The sequence below is a fragment of the Neophocaena asiaeorientalis genome, unplaced genomic scaffold (assembly GCF_003031525.2).
Source record: "Neophocaena asiaeorientalis asiaeorientalis breed wild unplaced genomic scaffold, Neophocaena_asiaeorientalis_V1.1 scaffold362, whole genome shotgun sequence".
Classification (NCBI taxonomy): Eukaryota; Metazoa; Chordata; class Mammalia; order Artiodactyla; family Phocoenidae; genus Neophocaena; species Neophocaena asiaeorientalis.
In genome coordinates this window covers 2,791,952-2,814,296 of record NW_020175700.1, presented here as the reverse complement: position 1 = coordinate 2,814,296, position 22,345 = coordinate 2,791,952, and positions in this window count along the sequence as shown.

The window sequence follows — 22,345 nt, the reverse complement described above, 5'->3', positions numbered from 1 at the left end:
TGCATTCCTGTTCACTAACAATGAAAGTTCAGAAAGAGAAATTAAGGAAACAATCCCATTTACCATTGCAACAAAAAGAATAAAATACCTAGGAATAAACCTACCTAAGGAAGTAAAAGATCTGTACTCAGAAAACTATAAGACACTGATGAAAGAAATCAAAGATGACCCAAACAGGTGGAGAAATTTATCATGTTCTTGGATTGGAAGAATCAATATTTTGAAAATGTCTATACTACCCAAAGCTATCTACAGGTTCATTGCAATCCCTATCAAATTACCAATGGCATTTTTTACAGAACTAGAACAAAAAAAATCTTAAAATTTGTATGGAGTCACAAAACACCCCAAATAGCCAAAGGAATCTTGAGGGGAAAAAAATGGAGCTGGAGGAATAAGACTCCCTGACTTCAGACTATACTACAAAGATACAACAATCAAGACAATATGGTACTGGCACAAAACCAGAAATATAGATCAATGGAACAGGATAGAAAGCCCAGAGATAAACCCACACACCTATGGTCAACTAACCTATGACAAAGGAGGCAAGGATATACAATGGAGATAAGACAGTCTCTTCAATAAGTGGTGCTGGGAAAAACTGGACAGCTACATGTAAAAGAATGAAATTAGAACACTTGCTAACATCATACAAAAAAGTAAACTCGAAATGAATTAGAGACCTAAATGTAAGACCGGACACTATAAAACTCTTAGAGGAAAACATAGGAAGAACACTCTTTGACATAAATCCCAGCAAGATCTTTTGTGACCCACCTCCTAGAATAATGGAAATAAAAACAAAAATAAACAAATGGCACCTAATTAAACTTAAAAACTTTTGCACAACAAAGGAAACTATAAAGAAGATGAAAAGAAAACCCTCTGAATGGAAGAAAATATTTGCAAAAGGATCAACGGGCAAAGGATTAATCTCCAAAATATATAAACAGCTCATGCAGCTCAATATCAAAAAAACAAACAACCCAATCAACAAATAGAAGACCTGGGCTTCCCTGGTGGCGTAGTGGTTGAGCGTCCGCCTGCCGATGCAGGGGACACGGGTTCGTGCCCTGTTCCGGGAAGATCCCACATGCCGCGGAGTGGCTGGGCCCATGAGCCATCGTCGCTGAGCCTATGTGTCCGGAGCCTGTGCTCCGCAATGGGAGGGGAGAGGCCACAACAGTGAGAGGCCCACGTACCACAAAAAAAAAAAAAAAATAGAAGACCTAAATAGACATTTCTCCAAAGAAGACATAGAGATGGCCAAGAGGCACATGAAAAGATGCTCAACATCACTAATTATTAGAGAAACGCAAATCAAAACTACAACGAGGTATCACCTCACACCGGTTAGAATAGGCGTCATCAGAAAATATACAACAACAAATGCTGGAGAGGGTGTGGAGAAAAGGGAACCCTCTTGCACTGTTGGTGGGAATGTAAATTGATACAGCCACTCTGGAGAACAGTATGGAGTTTCCTTAAAAAACTGAAAATAGAATTACCATAGGATCCAGCAATCCCACTACTGAGCATATACCCAGAGAAAACCATAATTCAAAAAGATGCATGCACCCTAATGTTCATTGCATCACTATTTACAATAGCCACGTCATGGAAGCAACCTAAATGCCCATCGACAGATGAATGGATAAGGCAGATGTGGTACATATGTACAACAGAATATTACTCAGCCATAAAAAGGAATGAAATTGCATCATTTGTAGAGATGTGGATGGGCCTAGAGACTGTCATACAAGTGAAGTAAGTCAGAAAGAGAAAAACAAATTTGTATATTAACGCATATATGTGGAATCTAGAAAAATGGTACAGATGAACCATTTTACAGGGCAGAAATTGAGACACAGATGTAGAGAACAAACATATGGACACCAAGGGGGAAAAGTGGGGGGCTGGGTGGTGGTGGTGGTATGAATTGGGAGATTGGGATTCACATATATACACTAATATGTATAAAATAGATAACTAGTAAGAACCTGCCATATAAAAAATTAAATTAAGAAAAAAGAAGACAGTATAAAATACACCTTATGTGGGGGAAAATTTTGAAACAAAGGATTCATCTGTATAGATAATTTCTACAAATAAATAAGGAAACGATAAGAAAAAATTGGGTAAAAGACAATATAGGCACTTCAAGCCCCCTATTCTTGTTAGTTTCATTTAATGCATCACACACATACTTAGAAAAGAACCTATAAAAGGCTTTGACTTAACTTCTAATACATGAGAAAACTGAAGCCCACAGAACTCTCAGGATTGATATTTAGCTAAAATTCTCACAGAACTCAGGAAAGTGCTGTACTACAAGATTATAGTCTTGGAATTTTGCTCACATCCAGTGGTTAGGACTCCACTCTTCCACTGCCTGGGGTCCGGATTCAATCCCTGGTGGGGGAATTAAGATCCTGCAAGCAACACGGTGCAGCCAAAAAATAAATTAAAATTTTATTATAAAGGAAACAATTCAAACCAACCAAATGAAGAGACACGTAAGACAAGGTCTGGGAGAGTCTCAGAGTTTCTGTGCCTATCCCCTGTGGAATTAGGGTACTTCTCCCTCAGAGCACATCAGTTTTTTCACCAATAAGAACGCTCCACTGAACTTCGGCATCCAGAGTGTTTACTGAAGACTAATTAAATAGGCATGATTGACTCATTGGCATGGAATTGAAGTCAGTCCCCAGTCATTGTCCCCTTCCCAGAAGCTGGGCTGGCTCAGAGCCCCAACCCTCAAATCACAGGTTGGTGTTCCTGGTGACCAGCCCTCATCCTGAGTCATCTCATCTCTTAGCAGAAACTCAGGTATGATCTAAGAGGCTCATGAATAACAAAGACACTCCTGTTACCTGGAAAATTCCAAGGACTTAGAGTCTCCCTACCAGGAACCAGAGCCAAAAGCCAGTCATCTTTTTTAGCAGACGGAATTCATTAGAAAGTCTCCGATCACAGCCTGCAAGCTACACCTGATATTTCGAGGAGAGCAGTCACTTCTTACGCTGACCAACGTTAAAACATCTTTTGCTTCCTTCCACAGACTGAACAAGTGGAATAGCAGAGCCAGGAACCTCTTACATACATGAGAGAAGACTGCTGCCTTTTCAGCGGCAGAGAAATTTCTAGGACTGGCTGTCCCCTACTGAGATCAGTGTAGTGTATGTACCATGGCCCACATCTCCTACTCATTTGCCAGTCTCCTCCCACTGAGCGGGTGGGATGTCAGCACACATTTGGACCCTCCTGAGTGACCTGCTTCCTGAGTGACCTGCTTCCCGAGTACAGTGCTCTTGATCCTAATTACATGCACAGCCCTGTGGAGAAGGAGCCCAGAGGGGATGTGTGCTTTCTATTAAAAGTGCTCTGGTCCTCTTCTTTTCTTACCAGATTCCAAACTTTGTTTTCAAAGGGAGGGTTTAAAAATGGGATTCTGTAAGGAAAATTGGGCAGTTTTATCTTGCAATAGGTTGTCTGTACGTGTTCTAATGTTTTGTAGAACACTTGTACCTGTTTAAATGTATTGATGTGGATAATGTTAAATATCTTAACTATTTAAATAATTCATTGTATTGTTTCTGAGAAGTTAAGGAATTACCACATACATTTACAACCTGATGATTTCTGTATTTTTCAGAATAAAAGCTTTAAAGCAAAAAAAACAAAGAAATCAGCTTGGTGTTGTAAGTATTATTCTTATCTATATATTAGTATTCACTACACATAAAATGTATTTTTCTGAAGAATGAAAAAAATAGTATAAACACACACATAAAAAGAGCAAGCAAGGAAGACATATACACAGTGCTATAATCCTCATTACAGTGTCTGGTCATGGGTCCATTTTTCATAATTTATTGTTTCCTTAAAAAGTTGAGATATTTATCTTTTTCTATTCTCTGGAAGGGTGTGTGGAAGATTGGCATTGGACCTTTCTTGGATGTTGGTTGGAATTCTTTGGTGAATCCACCTAGGCTTCGCTTATGCTTTTAGGAAAGTTTTAAATAATGGATTCAATTTTCTTTAATAATTATAAAACTCCCCAAATTTTTACATATTAATGTATCTAATACTATTGTATATTTTACTAGTAATTTGTCATTTCATCTAAATTTTCAAATTTATTGGCATAGAAAAGTTCATAGTATCTTCCTAGGACTCTTTTTAAATCTGTAGGCTTCAGTGGTATCTCTTTTTCATACTCAATATTAGTTATTTGTATTTTTTTTTTCTTGATTGATCTTCCAAGGGTTTATCAATGTTGCTAGTCTTTTCAAAGAATCTACTTTGGCTTTGTTGCTCATCTATATTATATGTTTGTTTCTATTTCATTATCTACTACTATTTTTAATTTTAATCTTTTGAATTTTAATCTTTTATTATTTTCTTAACTTTTTGATATGGGTATTTATAGATTTTCAGCCATTCTTCCCTTCCATTATAAAGGCTCCAAATTCTCCCTTAAGCATGGCTTTAGTTATATCAGAGAAATTTTTAATACATAGTATGTTCATTGTCATTTAATTTAAAACATTAAAAAATTTCCATTATAATTTCAATTTGATCCATAAGTTATACAGAAGTGTGTCTTTTAATTTTAAAATATATGTAATCTTTCTAGCAATATTTTTATTGTCAATTTCTAGCTGTATTGCACTGTGATCAGAGATTGGGCTCTGGATGACATAATCTTAAACTATTTAAAAACTAAATGATTAATTAAAAGCCATCCCACAAAGAACACTGCAGATCCAATAGTTTCATTGGTCAATTTTACTAAATATTTAGGAAATAAATAATGGCAGTCAATATATACTCTTCCAAAGAATAGAAAAATAATAACCACTTCCTAACTTACTTTATGAGACCATAATAATCTTGATCATCTCACAAAAGCATCAAGAGAAAGGAAAATTACAGGTCAGTCTCATTCATGAACATGGAAACACCTAAACAAATTTTGAGCAAAAGAATCCAAAAATGTAAAAATACATCATACCAAGCTAGGTTTATTCTAGAAAAGCAAAGCTGCTTTATTGTTAAAAAAAATTAGTGATCAACAAATGGTGATGGAACAATTGGATATCCACATGCAAAAAACAAACAAAAAAATAACTTGGATCCATATCTAACACTATGTACAAAAATTAACTCAAAATGATCATGCATCTAAATGTAAAATCTAAAAATATAAAATTTCTAGAAGAAATCATAGGATTTCTCCTTTATTTCTCTTGACTGGTACAACACAGAAAGCAGGATCCATAAAAGAAAAAATGATAAACTGGATTCCATCACAATTAAGAATGTTTAGGGACTTCCCCAGAAGTCCAGTGGTTAAGACTCTGCCTTCCAATGCAGGAGGCACGGGTTCATTCCCTGGTCAGGAAACTAAAGTCCCACATGCTGTGGGGTGTGGCAAAAAGCTAAAAAAAAAAAAAAAAAGTTTACTCTTCCAAAAACACTGTTAATAAAGTGAAAAGACCAGCTACAAAGTCAGAGGAAAATATTTTCAAATATATACATATCTAATAAAGGACTTGTGTCAGAATACATAAAGAACTCTCAAGCCTAAATAATAAGAAAACAAACAGCACAATTTTTAAAACAGGATAAAGACTTGATCAGATTCTTAACCACATTAGATAGATGAATGGCAAATAAACACATTAAAAATACTCAACATCATCAGACATTAAGGAAATGCAAACTAAAACTATACTACTACACATGTATTAGAATGTATCAAATTGAAGAGACTCACCATTGTAAGTGTTGGCAAGGATGTGAAGCAAGTACAAATCTCATACACTATGGATAGGACTGTAACACTGTACAGCCAATCTGGAAAATAATTTGGCATTTAAAGGAAAATTTTAAATATTCACCTACCATATGACCCAGTCATCTCACTCCTAGGTATTTACCCAAGAGAAATAAAAGCATATGTCCATATAAAGATTTTTATTAAAATGTTCATAGAGATTTTATTTGTAGTAGTAAAAAACTGGAAACAACCCGAATGTTGATGAGCAGGTGAATGGGTAAATAAATTTGGATTATCCATACATGATGAAATAGTACTTGGCAAGAAGAAGGAATAAACTGATATACACAACAACATGGGAGGATGAATACTGAGTGAAAAGAGCCAGACAAAAAAAGAGTACATACTACATGATAGTCCATTTATATGAAACTCTAGAAAATACAAACTAATCCATAGTGACAGAAAGCAGATCAATGGCAACCACTGAGGCTGAGGGAGGGGTGAGGAGAGGTAGGAGAGTGAAGCTTTCGTGGGTGATGGATGTATTCATTATCTTGATTATGGTCTTGTTTTCAAATATATGTATATATATTTGTTTATTCACACTTCAATATATGAAGCTTATTATATGTCAATTTTACCTCAACAAAGTTTTTTAAAGTTTAGGAATATTGCAAGTAAAAAAAAATCAATATAATTCTACCTCTAGGCAGGATGACATAGCCTTCAGCAGGCTAATGTTCCTGCTGAAAACCAACTAGAAAAGGTGAATACATTTTAAAATCCTATATACTTAAGCCCTGGGGAGCTGGAGAAACAGTGAGGACAAGAGAGGGAAAGTTCAGCAGAGAGAGACTCTTAGAGAAGGGAGTGAGGCTCTCCTGCTGTCCCTGCAGGGACTTGGCCCCACCCAGACAGAGCACTGCTGCCAGGGCCAGAGAAGCCAGCAGGGCTTTTGGCAGGACAGGGAGTGATGGAACATGAGCCTGAGGGGAAACACATGGCTGGTGTTTCCCTCAAGACATTTGCTGAATTTTGGAGGCATATGGGCAAGAAGCTGAAGAGTGATGCCAAAACTTCAGAGCAGAGAGGAATTTCCCACTGCTTGGGAGACAGAGACGCAAGAAAGGGAGAGGCCCTGGGAAACAGTGAGAACTGAACATCCTCAAGGGAAGAGTGCATTGACTGGCTCCTGGAGATTACTTTTTCCCTGGGCACACTTCCCAGTTTGTCTCAGTGAGAATCTGAGAATCCAGGTGTGGCCTATAGAACAGAGCTGCTTCTGTGGGACAAAGAGCCCAGCACATTTTTTTGGTTGGTTGGGGCTGGAGTGATAAAATTGGAGACTGGAAGGTCTTCAGACACCCAGATGGACCCTTGAGACATTAGTCAAATTTTGAAACTGCACAGGAGAAGAAAATACTAAGCTAAAAATCAATGAAAAATGGAGAGAACATTCCTACAGTACCCCAGTGTTGAGAAGACAAAGACCTAACAAGATCTCAAAGGAAAGCCCAGGGGCAGTTTCTAGGTTTACATTCTAGGAACTGTGATGAGCGAGATGCACACTGAACCTTAAGCTGATTCCAAGAGATACACTTTAAATATAAGGACATAGAAAGTTTGAACTAAAAGAATGGAAAATAATTTACCATAGAAAAACTTTCCAAAAGTAAAAAGCAAATACTGATAAAACTAAAATGACAAGTAGACAAATTCACCTGTAGTGGGACTAACACACCTCTCTTAATAACAGATAGAAAAGCAGACCACAAAATAGAAAAAAACAAAAGATACAGATATAGATGATCTGAATAAGACAGTCAACAAACTTGACCTAATTAATACATAGAGAACATTTGGTAAAATGTTCACATTCTTGTCAAGTACACATATCAAATTTGACTGTATGCTAGGCCAGAAAGAAAACCTCAATAAATTTCTTTTTGACAGGACAGAGTATGCTCTTGTAGAGTGTACTAAGCCAGAAAACAGTAACTATAGGATAATTAGAAAATTTCCAGCTGCCTAGAAATTAAAGACTATATTAATAAATAACCCATGTTCAAAAATTAAAAACAAAAATTTGAAAATATTTTAAAGTGAACGATAAAGAAGAGAAAGCATATCAAAACTTGTGGGCAGTAGCTACAGCAGTGTCAGGAGGAGATTTTGGCTTTACATGCATATATATGGAATGCAGAAAGGCTAAAAAATCAGAGATAGAAGTGCCATCAAAAGAGCTATAAAGAGGAGGTGGAGTCAAGATGGCAGACTAGGAGGACACAGAGTTTGCATCTCCTCACAACTAGGGCACCTACCAGGCACTGGTGGGGGACCATGGACACTTAAGTGTATGGGAGGAACCCCCGAGCGACTGGGTAGGATGTGGTGGAAGGGAGGGGGAGCAGAAGTGGAGGAGGGGATGGGACCAGTGTCCCTGAGAGGCAGCTGGGGGAGGGGAGGGGTTCCCATGCTCGAGAGGGACCCACCCACAATAAGGGGATCAACAGGGACAGGGAGAGACCCTCGGGAGATTGGAGGATCAGAAGAGAACATGGCCAGTGTTTCCTCTGACCACTTGGTCCCTGGGGAGCCTGCTGAGATCCTGGGCCGAATTCTCCACCCTCTGAGGCTCCCTTCCTCCGGCAGCGCTGTGCTGCCTAAGCCCTGACCCCCACACCTCCACTCAGGGCCTTACTTCTGCACTCTGCACTCCAAGGCCCCCACCAGCCATGCTGCTGGCTGTGCAGGTACTGAGCCTAGGCTCCAAGCCTGCCTAAGATCAACCCCCAACAGCCAAGGCATTTTCTGGCCTTTGTTTTAAGGATGTTTTACCTTGTTGCTGTTTCATTTATATTTTTATTTTTTCTAATAAATATTTATTTTTCTAATTTTATTTTATTCTTTATTCTTTGTTATTGTTCTGCTCCTTTTAGTTTGTCCCCCCACCCTTTCTTTTTCTTTTTATCTATTTTGGTTCTGTTTTAACTTGTTGCTGTTGTTTCACTTATATATTTATTTTTTCTAATATATTTTTATTTTTCTAATTTTATTTATTTTTATTCTTTGTTACTGTACAGCTCCTTTTTTTTTTCCTATGCTGTGCAGTTTGTGGGATCTTGATTCCCAGGGAGGGGTCTGAGCTCCTGTGATGGGAGCACCAAGTCCAAACTAGTGGACTAAGAGAGAACCTCAGACCCCAGGGAATATTAATCAGAGTGAGGTCTCCCAAAGGTCCTCATCTCGGCACCAAGACCCAGCTCTACCCAAATGCCTGTGAATCCAGTGCTGGACGCCTCAGGCGAAACAATCAGTAAGACAGGAACATAGCCCCACACATCAAAAAAATGAGAGGACAAAAAAAATATGTTACAGATGAAGGAGCAAGGTAAAAACATACAAGACCAAATAAATGAACAGGAAATAGGCACCCTACCTGAAAACAGAATTCAGAGTAATTATAGTAAAGGTGATCCAAAATCTCAGAAATAGAATGAAGGCACAGATTGAGAAAATAGAAGAAATGTTTAACAAAGACCTAGAAGAACAAACAGCGATGAACAACAAAATAACTGAAATGAAAGACACACTAGAAGGAATCAACAGCAGAATAACTGAGCAGAGGAGTGACTAAGTGAGCTTGAAGATAGAATGGTGGAAATAACTGCCAAGGAGGAGAATAAAGAAAAAAGAATGAAAAAATTGAGGACAGTCTCAGAGACCTGTGGGACAACATTAAAAGCAACAACATTCAAACTATAGGGGTCCCAGAAGAAGAGAAAGAGGAAGGGTCTGAGAAAATATTTGAAGAGATTATAATTGAAAACTTCTCTAACATGGGAAAGGAAATAGCCACCAAAGTCCAGGAAGCACAGAGAGGCCCATACGGGGTAAACTCTAGGAGAAACACACCAAGACACATATTAATCAAACTAACCAAAATTAAATTCAAAGAAAAAATAAAAGCAGCAAGAGAAAAGCAACAAATAACATACAAGTGACTCCCCATAGGTTAACAGCTGATTATTCAGCAGAAACTCTACAGGCCAGAAGGGAGTGGCAGGATATATTTAAAGTGATGAAAGGGGAAAACCTACAACCAAGAATACTCTACCCAGCAAGGCTCTCATTCAGATTCAAAAGAGAAATCAAAACATTTACAGACAAGCAAAAGCTAAGAGAATTCAGCACCACCAAACCAGCTCTACAACAAATACTAAACTTCTCTAGGCAGGAAACACAAGAGAAGAAAAAGACTCATAAAATACAAACCCAAAACAGCTAAGAAAATGGAAATAGGAACATACATATCAATAATTACCATAAATGTAAATGGATAAAATGTCCCAACCAAAAGACACAGACTGGCTGAATGGATACAAAAAAAAGACCCGTATAAATGCTATCTACAAGAGACCCACATCAGACCTAGGGACACATACAGATTGAAAGTGAGGGGATGGAAAAAGAAATTCCATGCAAATGAAAATCATGAGAAAGCTGGAGTAACAATATTCTTATCAGACAAAATAGACTTTAAAATAAAGACTGTTACAAGAGAGGGTGGGAGGGAGAGAGACACAAAAAGGAAGAGATATGGGAACATATGTATATGTATAACTGATTCACTTCGCTATAAAGCAGAAACTAACACACCATTGTAAAGCAATTATACTCCAATAAAGATGTTAAAAAATAATTAAATACAAATAGAAAAAAAAAGACTGTTACAAGAGATAAGGAAGGACACTACCTAATGATCAAGGGATCAATCCAAAAAGATCTACCAATTACAAATATATATGCACCCAACATAGGAGCACCTAAATATATAAGGCAAACACTAACAGCCATAAAAGGGGAAATCGACAGTAACAAAACAAAAGTGGGGGACTTTAACACCCCACTTTCACCAATGGACAGATCATCCAGACAGAAAATTAATAAGGAAACACAAGCTTTAGATGACACAATAGACCATATAGATTTAATTGATATTTATAGGACATTCCACCCAAAAGTGGAAGAATAAACTTTCTTCTCAAATGCACATGGAAGATTCTCCAGGACAGATCACATTTAGGGTCACAAATCAAGCCTCAGAAAATTTAATAATATTAAAATCATATCAAGCATCTTTTCTGACCACAATGCTATGAGATTAGAAATCAATTACAGGAAAAAAACTGTAAAAAACACAAACACACAGAGGCTAAACAGTGCACTGCTAAATAAACAAGAGATTACTGAAGAAATCAAAGAGGAAATAAAAAAATAACTACAAACAAAAGCTAACAAAAACATGATGCCCCAAAACCTATGGGACACAGCAAAAGTAATTCTAAGAGGGAGGTTTATAGCAATTCAATCTCACCTCAAAAAACAAGAAAAATCTCAAATAAACAATCTAACATTATACCTAAAGCAACTAGAGAAAGAATAACAAAGAAAACCCAAAGTGTCAGTAGAAGGAAAGAAATCATAGTGATCAGAGCAGAAATAAATGAAATAGAAATGAAGAAAACAATAGCAAATACCAATAAAACTAAAAGTTGGTTCTTTGAGAAGGTAAACAAAATTGATAAACCTATAGCCAGACTCATCAAGAAAAAAGGGAGAGGACTCAAATCAATAAAATAGAAATCAAAAAGGAGAAATTACAACTGACACCACAGAAATACAAGGGATCATAAGAGACAAAAACAAGCAACTCTTTGCCAATAAAATGGACAACGTGGAAGAAATTGACAAATTCTAGGAAAGGTACAACTTTCCAAGACTGAACCAGGAAGAATTAGAAAATATAAACAGACCTATCACAAGTAATGAAATTGAAACTGTAATTTAAAAATTTCCAACAAACAATAGTCCAGTACCAGATGGCATCACAGATGAATTTTATCAAACATTTAGAGAAGAGCTAACACCTATCCTTCTCAAACTCTTCCAAAAAATTACAGAGGGAGTAACACTCCCAAACTCATTCTACGAGGCCACAATCACCCTGATACCAACACCAGACAAAAAAGAAGAAAATTAAAGAGCAATTACAGTGATGAATATAGACTCAAAAAACCTCAACAAAATACTAGCAAACAGAAATCAATAATATATTAAAAGGATCATACACCATGATCAAGTGGGATTTACCCCAGGGATGCAAGGATTTTCAATACATGCAAATCAATCAATGCAATACACCATATTAAGAAATTGAAGAATATAAATCATATGATCATCTCAACAGATAAAGAAAAATCTTTTGACAAAATTCAAGACCGATTTATGACAAAAACTCTCCAGAAAGTGGGCATAGAGAGAACCTACCTCAACATAATAAAGGCCATATATGAAAAACCCACAGCAAACATTCTCAATGGTGAAAAACTGAAAGCATTTTCTCTAAGATCAGGGACAAGAAAAGGATGCCCACTCTCACCACTAATATTCAACAGAGTATTGGAAGTCCTAGCCACAGCAATTGGAGAAGAAAAAGAAATAAAAGTATCCAACTTGGAAAAGAAGTAAAACTGTCACTTTTTGCAGATGACATGATACTATACATAGAAAATCCTAAAGATGCTACCAGAAAATTACTACAGCTAATCAATGAATTTGGTAAGGCTGCAGGATACAAAATTAATGCACAGAAATCTCTTTCATTCCTGTACACTAACAATGAAAGATCAGGAAGAGAATATTAAGGAAACAATCCCATTTACCATTGCAACAAAAAGAATAAAATACCTAGGAATAAACCTACATAAGGAGGCAAAAGACCTGTATTCAGAAAACTATAAAACACTGATGAAAAAAATCAAAGACGACAGAAACAGATGGAGAGATATACCACACTCCTGGAATGGAAGAATCAATATTGTGAAAATGACGATAGTACACAAAGCAATCTACAGGTTCAATGCAATCCCTATCAAGTTACCAAAGGCATTTTTTACAGAACTAAAACAAAAAATTTTACAATTTGTATGGAAACACAAAAGACCCCGAATAGTAAAAGCAATTTTGAGAAAGAAAAACAGAGCTGGAGGAATCAGGCTCCCTGACTTAAGATTATACTACAAAGCTACAGTAATCAAGCCAGTATGGTACTGGCACGAAAACAGAAATATAGATTAACGGAACAGGATAGAAAGCCCAGAGATAAACCCACGTACATATGGTCACCTTATCTTTGATAAAGGAGGTAAGATTATACAATGGAGAAAAGACAGCCTCTTCAATAAGTGGTGCTGGGAAAACTGGACAGCTACATGTAAAAGAGTGAAATTAAAACACTCCCTAACACCATACACAAAAATAAGCTCAAAATGGATTAAAGACCTAAATGTAAGACCAGACACTCTAAAACTCTTAGAGGAAAACATAGGAAGAGCACTCTTTGACATAAATCACAGCAAGATCTTTTTTGACCCACCTCCTAGAGTAATGAAAATAAAATGGGACCTAATTAAACTTAAAAGCTTTTGCACAGCAAAGGAAACCATAAACAAGACCAAAAGACAACCCTCAGAATAGGAAAAAATATTTGCAAACAAAGCAACGGACAAAGCAGTCTCCAAAATATGCAAACAGCTCACGCAACTCAATATGAAAAAAAAAACCCAATCAAAAAATGGGTGGAAGACCTAAATAGACATTTCTCCAAAGAAGACATACAGATGGCCAAGAGGCACATGAAAAGATGCTAAACGTCACTAATTATTAGAAAAATGCAAATCAAAACTGCAATGAGGTTATCACTTCACACTTGTCAGAATGGCCATCATCACAAAATCTACAAACAACAAATGCTGGAGAGGGTGTGGAGAAAAGGGAACCCTCTTTTGGTCATTGGTCAATGTAAATTGATACATCCACTGTGGAGAACAGTATGGAGGTTCCTTAAAAAACTAAAAATAGAATTACCATATGACCCAGCAATCCTACTTAATGGGCATATACCCTGAGAAAACCATAATTCAGAAAGTCACATGTACCCCAATGTTCATTGCAACACTATTGACAATAGCCAGGACATGGAAACAACCTAAATGTCCATTGACAGATGAATTGATAAAGAAGACATTGGACATATATATAATGGAATATTACTCAGCCACAAAAAGGAATGAAACTGGGTCATTTGTGGAGATGTGGATGGACCTAGAGTCCGTCATACAGAGTGAAGTAAATCAGAAAGAGAAAAACAAATATCATATATTAACATGTATATATGGAATCTAGAAAAATAGTACAGATGAACTTATTTCCAGGGCAGGAATAGAAACGCAGACATAGAGAACAGACATGTGGACACAGGGAGGGGGAGAGAAGGGGAGGGTGGGATGAATTGGGAGATTAGGTTTAATATAAATACACTACAATGCATAAAATAGATAGCTAGTGGGAACCTGCTGTATAGCACAGGGAACTCAGCTCGGTGCTCTGTGAAGAGCTAGTCGGGTGGGAAGGGGGGGATGGGAGGGAGGTCCAAGAGGGAGGGGATATATGTATACATATAGCTGATTCACTTCATTGTACAGCAGAAACTAACACAACATTGTAAAGCAATTATATTCCAATTTAAAAAAAAAGAGCTATAAAGAAAGAAAAACAAACTTAAGAAAATACAAGGAGCAAAATAATAAAGCCAAGCCAGAAATTAATGAACTAGTAAATCAATGTGCATTAGGAAACTTAACAAGGGCAGATATTGGTCCTTTGAAAAGAATAATAAAACTGATAAGCTCTTGAAAAACTAATCAAGAAAAAAAAGAAGGAAAACACCAACTACTAGTAATAGGAATGAAAGAGGATTATCTACAGTTTCTATAAACATTAGAGATAATAATGAGGAAATTATAAATAACTTTATGTAAATAAATTGGACAATCTTCATGAAATGGACAAAAGATTCTTCAAATAATAAAAATTACTCAAGCTGACAGAAACAGAAAATCATAATAGTCATATGTCTCTTAAAGCAATGGAATCTGTTGTTATGAATCTTCCTCTTACAAAGAAAATCCCAAGCCCCAACAATTTTCTTAATTACGTTTCCTAATTATTTAAGGAATAAAACCAATCTCACATAAAATTCTTTCAGATAATAGAAAAAGATGAAACATTTAACACTTTTGAGAGACTAGCATAATCTTGATTCCAAAGCCTAACATGGACAATATGAGACAGAAAACTATACATCATCTCTCTGATGAACATGAATGCAAAATCCTTAATAAAATATTAGCAAATCCAATCCAGTGATATATAAAGGTAATACATCATGACTAATTGAGGTTTATTCTAGGAATGCAGTCATGGTTTAACACTCAGAATTGAATTTTGCAACAAAAAGAATAAAATACCTAGGAATAAACCTACATAAGGAGGCAAAAGACCTGTATTCAGAAAACTATAAAACACTGATGAAAAAAATCAAAGACGACAGAAACAGATGGAGAGATATACCACACTCCTGGAATGGAAGAATCAATATTGTGAAAATGACGATAGTACACAAAGCAATCTACAGGTTCAATGCAATCCCTATCAAGTTACCAAAGGCATTTTTTACAGAACTAAAACAAAAAATTTTACAATTTGTATGGAAACACAAAAGACCCCGAATAGTAAAAGCAATTTTGAGAAAGAAAAACAGAGCTGGAGGAATCAGGCTCCCTGACTTAAGATTATACTACAAAGCTACAGTAATCAAGCCAGTATGGTACTGGCACGAAAACAGAAATATAGATTAACGGAACAGGATAGAAAGCCCAGAGATAAACCCACGTACATATGGTCACCTTATCTTTGATAAAGGAGGTAAGATTATACAATGGAGAAAAGACAGCCTCTTCAATAAGTGGTGCTGGGAAAACTGGACAGCTACATGTAAAAGAGTGAAATTAAAACACTCCCTAACACCATACACAAAAATTAACTCAAAATGGATTAAAGACCTAAATGTAAGACCAGACACTCTAAAACTCTTAGAGGAAAACATAGGAAGAGCACTCTTTGACATAAATCACAGCAAGATCTTTTTTGACCCACCTCCTAGAGTAATGAAAATAAAATGGGACCTAATTAAACTTAAAAGCTTTTGCACAGCAAAGGAAACCATAAACAAGACCAAAAGACAACCCTCAGAATAGGAAAAAATATTTGCAAACAAAGCAACGGACAAAGCAGTCTCCAAAATATGCAAACAGCTCACGCAACTCAATATGAAAAAAAAAACCCAATCAAAAAATGGGTGGAAGACCTAAATAGACATTTCTCCAAAGAAGACATACAGATGGCCAAGAGGCACATGAAAAGATGCTAAACGTCACTAATTATTAGAAAAATGCAAATCAAAACTGCAATGAGGTTATCACTTCACACTTGTCAGAATGGCCATCATCACAAAATCTACAAACAACAAATGCTGGAGAGGGTGTGGAGAAAAGGGAACCCTCTTTTGGTCATTGGTCAATGTAAATTGATACATCCACTGTGGAGAACAGTATGGAGGTTCCTTAAAAAACTAAAAATAGAATTACCATATGACCCAGCAATCCTACTTAATGGGCATATACCCTGAGAAAACCATAATTCAGAAAGTCACATGTACCCCAATGTTCATTGCAACACTATTGACAATAGCCAGGACATGGAAACAACCTAAATGTCCATTGACAGATGAATTGATAAAGAAGACATTGGACATATATATAATGGAATATTACTCAGCCACAAAAAGGAATGAAACTGGGTCATTTGTGGAGATGTGGATGGACCTAGAGTCCGTCATACAGAGTGAAGTAAATCAGAAAGAGAAAAACAAATATCATATATTAACATGTATATATGGAATCTAGAAAAATAGTACAGATGAACTTATTTCCAGGGCAGGAATAGAAACGCAGACATAGAGAACAGACATGTGGACACAGGGAGGGGGAGAGAAGGGGAGGGTGGGATGAATTGGGAGATTAGGTTTAATATAAATACACTACAATGCATAAAATAGATAGCTAGTGGGAACCTGCTGTATAGCACAGGGAACTCAGCTCGGTGCTCTGTGAAGAGCTAGTCGGGTGGGAAGGGGGGGATGGGAGGGAGGTCCAAGAGGGAGGGGATATATGTATACATATAGCTGATTCACTTCATTGTACAGCAGAAACTAACACAACATTGTAAAGCAATTATATTCCAATTTAAAAAAAAAGAGCTATAAAGAAAGAAAAACAAACTTAAGAAAATACAAGGAGCAAAATAATAAAGCCAAGCCAGAAATTAATGAACTAGTAAATCAATGTGCATTAGGAAACTTAACAAGGGCAGATATTGGTCCTTTGAAAAGAATAATAAAACTGATAAGCTCTTGAAAAACTAATCAAGAAAAAAAAGAAGGAAAACACCAACTACTAGTAATAGGAATGAAAGAGGATTATCTACAGTTTCTATAAACATTAGAGATAATAATGAGGAAATTATAAATAACTTTATGTAAATAAATTGGACAATCTTCATGAAATGGACAAAAGATTCTTCAAATAATAAAAATTACTCAAGCTGACAGAAACAGAAAATCATAATAGTCATATGTCTCTTAAAGCAATGGAATCTGTTGTTATGAATCTTCCTCTTACAAAGAAAATCCCAAGCCCCAACAATTTTCTTAATTACGTTTCCTAATTATTTAAGGAATAAAACCAATCTCACATAAAATTCTTTCAGATAATAGAAAAAGATGAAACATTTAACACTTTTGAGAGACTAGCATAATCTTGATTCCAAAGCCTAACATGGACAATATGAGACAGAAAACTATACATCATCTCTCTGATGAACATGAATGCAAAATCCTTAATAAAATATTAGCAAATCCAATCCAGTGATATATAAAGGTAATACATCATGACTAATTGAGGTTTATTCTAGGAATGCAGTCATGGTTTAACACTCAGAATTGAATTAATGTAATATATCATACTGAAGGAAAAAAAATGAGAAAATCATATGATCATCATACTATACACATTCTTAGTAGAAATGATACTGCTCTCAAATGGATGAAAATTGGCTTGTGGGAAGTGAAAAAAGCCTACATTCTTTAAGTGGGAAGCACAGATATATAAGCATACAACCAGATATACAGTATGTATGTAACATTTAAATCTAATAGAGGGGCAGCAATTAGGAAAAAAATATGTTTAAAAGACTCTGGCAGGGCTTCCCTGGTGGTGCAGTGGTTGAACGTCCGCCTGCCGATGCAGGGGACGCGGGTTCGTGCCCCGGTCCGGGAGGATCCCACGTGCCGTGGAGCGGCTGGGCCCGTGAGCCATGGCCGCTGAGCCTGCACATCCGGAGCCTGTGCTCCGCAGCGGGAGAGGCCACAACAGTGAGAGGCCCGCGTACCACAAAAAAAAAAAAAAAAAAAAGACTCTGGCAGAGTAAGGTAGATGATGAAAAAACACATTGAGAAATGATATTATTAGATGTAGAAAAAGCGTTTGACAAAATTCAAACATCCATTCATGATTTTTTTTAAAGTTCTTAGAAATTTGGGTATTAAATTTCCTTGATCTGATAAAGTACATCTTAAATTCCAAATGGCATCTTATCAGTTAAATACTGAAAACTTTCTCCCTTATATCCAGAAGAAGACAATGATGTCCTTCACCAGCACTTCTATTCAACATTGTACTGGAGGTACTAGATGGTGAATAAGATAAGATGAAGAATTAAAAGGCAAAGAAATGGAAAGAAAAAAATAAAACTATCATTCTCAAATGACATGATTATATACATAGACAATTCAAGAAGGTCTACTTACAAACTATTAGAATTAGTAAGAGAATTCACTAACATCTGAATATAAAGTCAATATACCAAAGTCAATTGAATTTTTATATGCCGGCAACAAAGAGAGAAAATGAAAATTTAAAAATTTAAACCGCTTCCTATGACATGCAAAAAATCAAATTCCTAAGAATTAAAAATATAACAAAAAATTTCTGAGACCTCAGTGCTGTAAACCTCATAACATTATTGTAGTAGTGCCTCAAGGACAGACAAAGACAAATGAAATAGATCAGAGTCCACCCACCCACCAACACAGATCTAGGGACCTATGCCGCACTGCAATGAGGAAATGATGGTAGTGTATCAGTTAGTGTCCAATCAGGTGACAGAAACTACACAGTGATTTAAACAGGGGAAGTTTAACATAAAGAATTATTAAGCTACAATAAAAGAGAAAGTATAAATTATAAGGGATCCCTAGGGCTGAGGGAGAGTGCCCAAGGGGGAATAAACTTGGAAGTGTTAACAACCAGGGTCCTTGGACTCTTAAATCAATAGAAATTAAAGAGGCCAGATGAGCAATTCAGGTAAGATTTCACTGGGACTTGTGCTGTAGCACGAGGGAGTGAGAACAAGTAAGAGGTGCTCTTATGCATTCTTGGAAGAAGGTGGGCTGGTCCCTTAAATGGGGTGAGGTTAGGGGTGGATTGGTGGGTCAGGCCATAGGGGTGGCTAAGGTGGTCTGCTCACCCCCTTGGTGGTGCTGTGTGCAGGGATCAGGCGCAGTACCCTGCTTTTGCTCCTGGCACCACAGAAGTGGCAGTTGGATTGTGGCCTTTTTGAATCTTATTGTTCACAATTGCCCCATCTGCACATGCATGCAGTTATTTTTAGTCCCTTATAGTTTCTTGGTATTCTATTACTGGAGGAGATGTCTATATGCAAGTGCAAGCATTCCGGTAGAGTGTCCCAGGTCCCAGCCTATCTCACACCCCTGGCAGAGCAGTTCTCCAATTTGTCCAGAGAAGAGCTGGACCACAGTTGCTGAGCAAGCAGGAAGCAACACTGGGAGCAGGTGAGCCACAGCTGGAAGTTGAGCGGGCAAGTGTGCAGGGAGAGTGGAGGCAGTGGCATAGATGTGAGGCCAGTACTACATAGTATCCAAGAAAGCCATGGGAAGGTGAAAACAAGGCTGGGCTGGGCTTGCCAAGTTGCTGAGACACTGCACATACTGGGCATGTGGTTTAGGCAAACACCACTGGGTGTGCCCCCTCACACTGCTGACTCAGTGTACAGCCACTGGAAGCAGCCAGGAGAGCACCTTTCCTTTGCAGTCTTCCTCCAGCACTCTCTACTGAGAAAGGTTACCATGGTGCTAACTTAATGGAGAGCTGCTTAAGGAGCTACATCCACTGTTGCAGAGAGAGCACTGAAAAGTGCAATAGGGGCCGAGAGGCAATAAATTGATAACTGGTACAATTATTTTCAGTAAATAGTACTGGTTCAGTTGGAAATATATATGGAATATGTACTTTCCCTATTCCCACACTATGTGCAAAATTAATTCTATAGACAATGAATCTAAGTGTTAAAGGTAAAATAACCTTAGAAGAAAACATAGATTTTTAGAAAGATTTCTAGATTTCAGAGTGCTTTCTAGCTTTTCAGAATGTTTTCCAGATTTTTAGAAGAAAACATAGGTGATATCTTCATTATTTGGTAATAGGCAAGTATTTCTTAAGTAGGACATGAAAAGCACTAAAAATAAAGGCAAAAATTGGTAAATTGGACTATGTTTAGATTTAAAACACCTGTTCTTCAAAAAACACTATTAAACTAAAGTGAAAAGAAAGCCAACAAAGTGGGAGAACATGTTTCTAATACATACATCTGGCCAAAAATTAGTATCCAGAATATAGGAAGAGTGTCTAAATATCAACAAGAGAAAGACAACTCAATTGAAAATGGGCAAAAGACTTGAACTGGCACTTTACAAAAAATTCTTAGTGGCCAAGAAACATCTAAAGCGTTGCTAATTTTTTAGTCATTAGGGACATGGACATTGAAAACGCTATTAATGTCTAACATTAAAGAGTTACTTCTGAGTTTATTTCTGGACTCTCAATTCTACTCCACTGATTTATGTGTCTGTCCTGATGCCAGTACTTTAGTCTTGATTACTATAGATTTGTAGTAAGTTGTGAAATCAGGAGTGTGATTCCTTTAATCTTGTTTCCACATTGTTTTGATATTCTATATCCCTTGTATCTCCATATGACTTTTAGGATCAGCTGGTTGATTTCTGTAAATGTCAACTAGGATTTTGATAGAGATTGTATTGAATCTGTAGATCACCTTGCCTACACAACAACTGACATATTAAAAATATTTTTGTGTGTTTCTGTCCAGAAACACACAAAAACTTGTATACAAATGTTCATAGCAGCATTATTCATAATATACACAAAATGAAAACAATTCAAATGTTCATCAATTAATAAATAAAACGTGTACAGTCACACAATGGAGTATTGTTTGGCAATAAAAAGAAAAAAGTATTGATACATTCTACAACATGAATGAACCTTGAAAACATTATTCCATGTTAAAGAAGTTTGTTGCAAAAGACTCATTCCAGTTGTATGAAATGTTCTGAATAAGCAAATCTATGGAGACAAAACTTAGATCCTCAGTATGCAGGTGTGATGGGGGAGTAGGGAGTGACAGGATTTCTTTGATGGGGACAAAGATGTTCTAAAAGTAGACAGTGGTAATAGCTTCACAACCCTGTGAATGCCCTTAAAAAATGGAAACATATACATTATTTATTTTTAAAAATTTATTTATTTATTTTTGGCTGCATTGGGTCTTCATTGCTGCACGCAGGCTTCCTCTAGCTGGGGCGAACAGGGGCTACTCTTCGTTTTGGCACGCGGGCTTTTCATTGTCGTGGCTTCTCTTGCTGCAGAGCACAGGCTCTAGGCACGCGGGCTTCAGTAGTTGTGGCTCACGGGCTCTAGAGCATAGGCTCAGTAGCTGTGGTGCACGGGCTTTAGAGCATAGGCTCAGTAGTTGTGGTGCACGGGCTTAGTTTCTCCTCAGCAACGAGAGATCTTCCCCGACCAGGGCTCGAACCTGTGTCCCCTCCATTGGCAGGCGGATTCTTAGCCACTGTGCCACCAGGGAAGTCCTGAAACATATACTTTAAAAGAATGAATTTTGTGGTATGTGAATTATATCTCAATAAAGCTGTCAAACATAAATTGTGATCATTTTAGACAATGAAATAATAAATAGCAATGAAATGAATAAACCACTGCAGTACACAATATGGTGTGTGCATGGGTGAATTTCACAAACATGTGATTTAAGTCAAAAAAGACAGATACAGGGACTTCCCTGGTGGTCCAGTGGTTAAGACTCCATGCTCCCAATGCAGGGGGCCCAGGTTCAATCCCTGGTGGGGGAACTAGATCCCGCATGCAGTCCACAACTAAGAGTTCACATGCCACAACTAAAGATCCTGCATGCAGCAATGAAGACCTGGCGCAGCCAAGTAAAAAAATATATATATATATAATTTTTTTTAAAGCCAGATAAAAATAGCATGTGATTCCATCTATGTAAAATTTAAAAATAAGCGAAATTAAGTCATAGTGTTAAAGTTAAGATAGCAGTGATGGCAGGTACCAATGGGGCTTCTGATACGATGGCAACTTTTCTTTTTTAAATCTTTATGTTGATTTTCATTCTGTA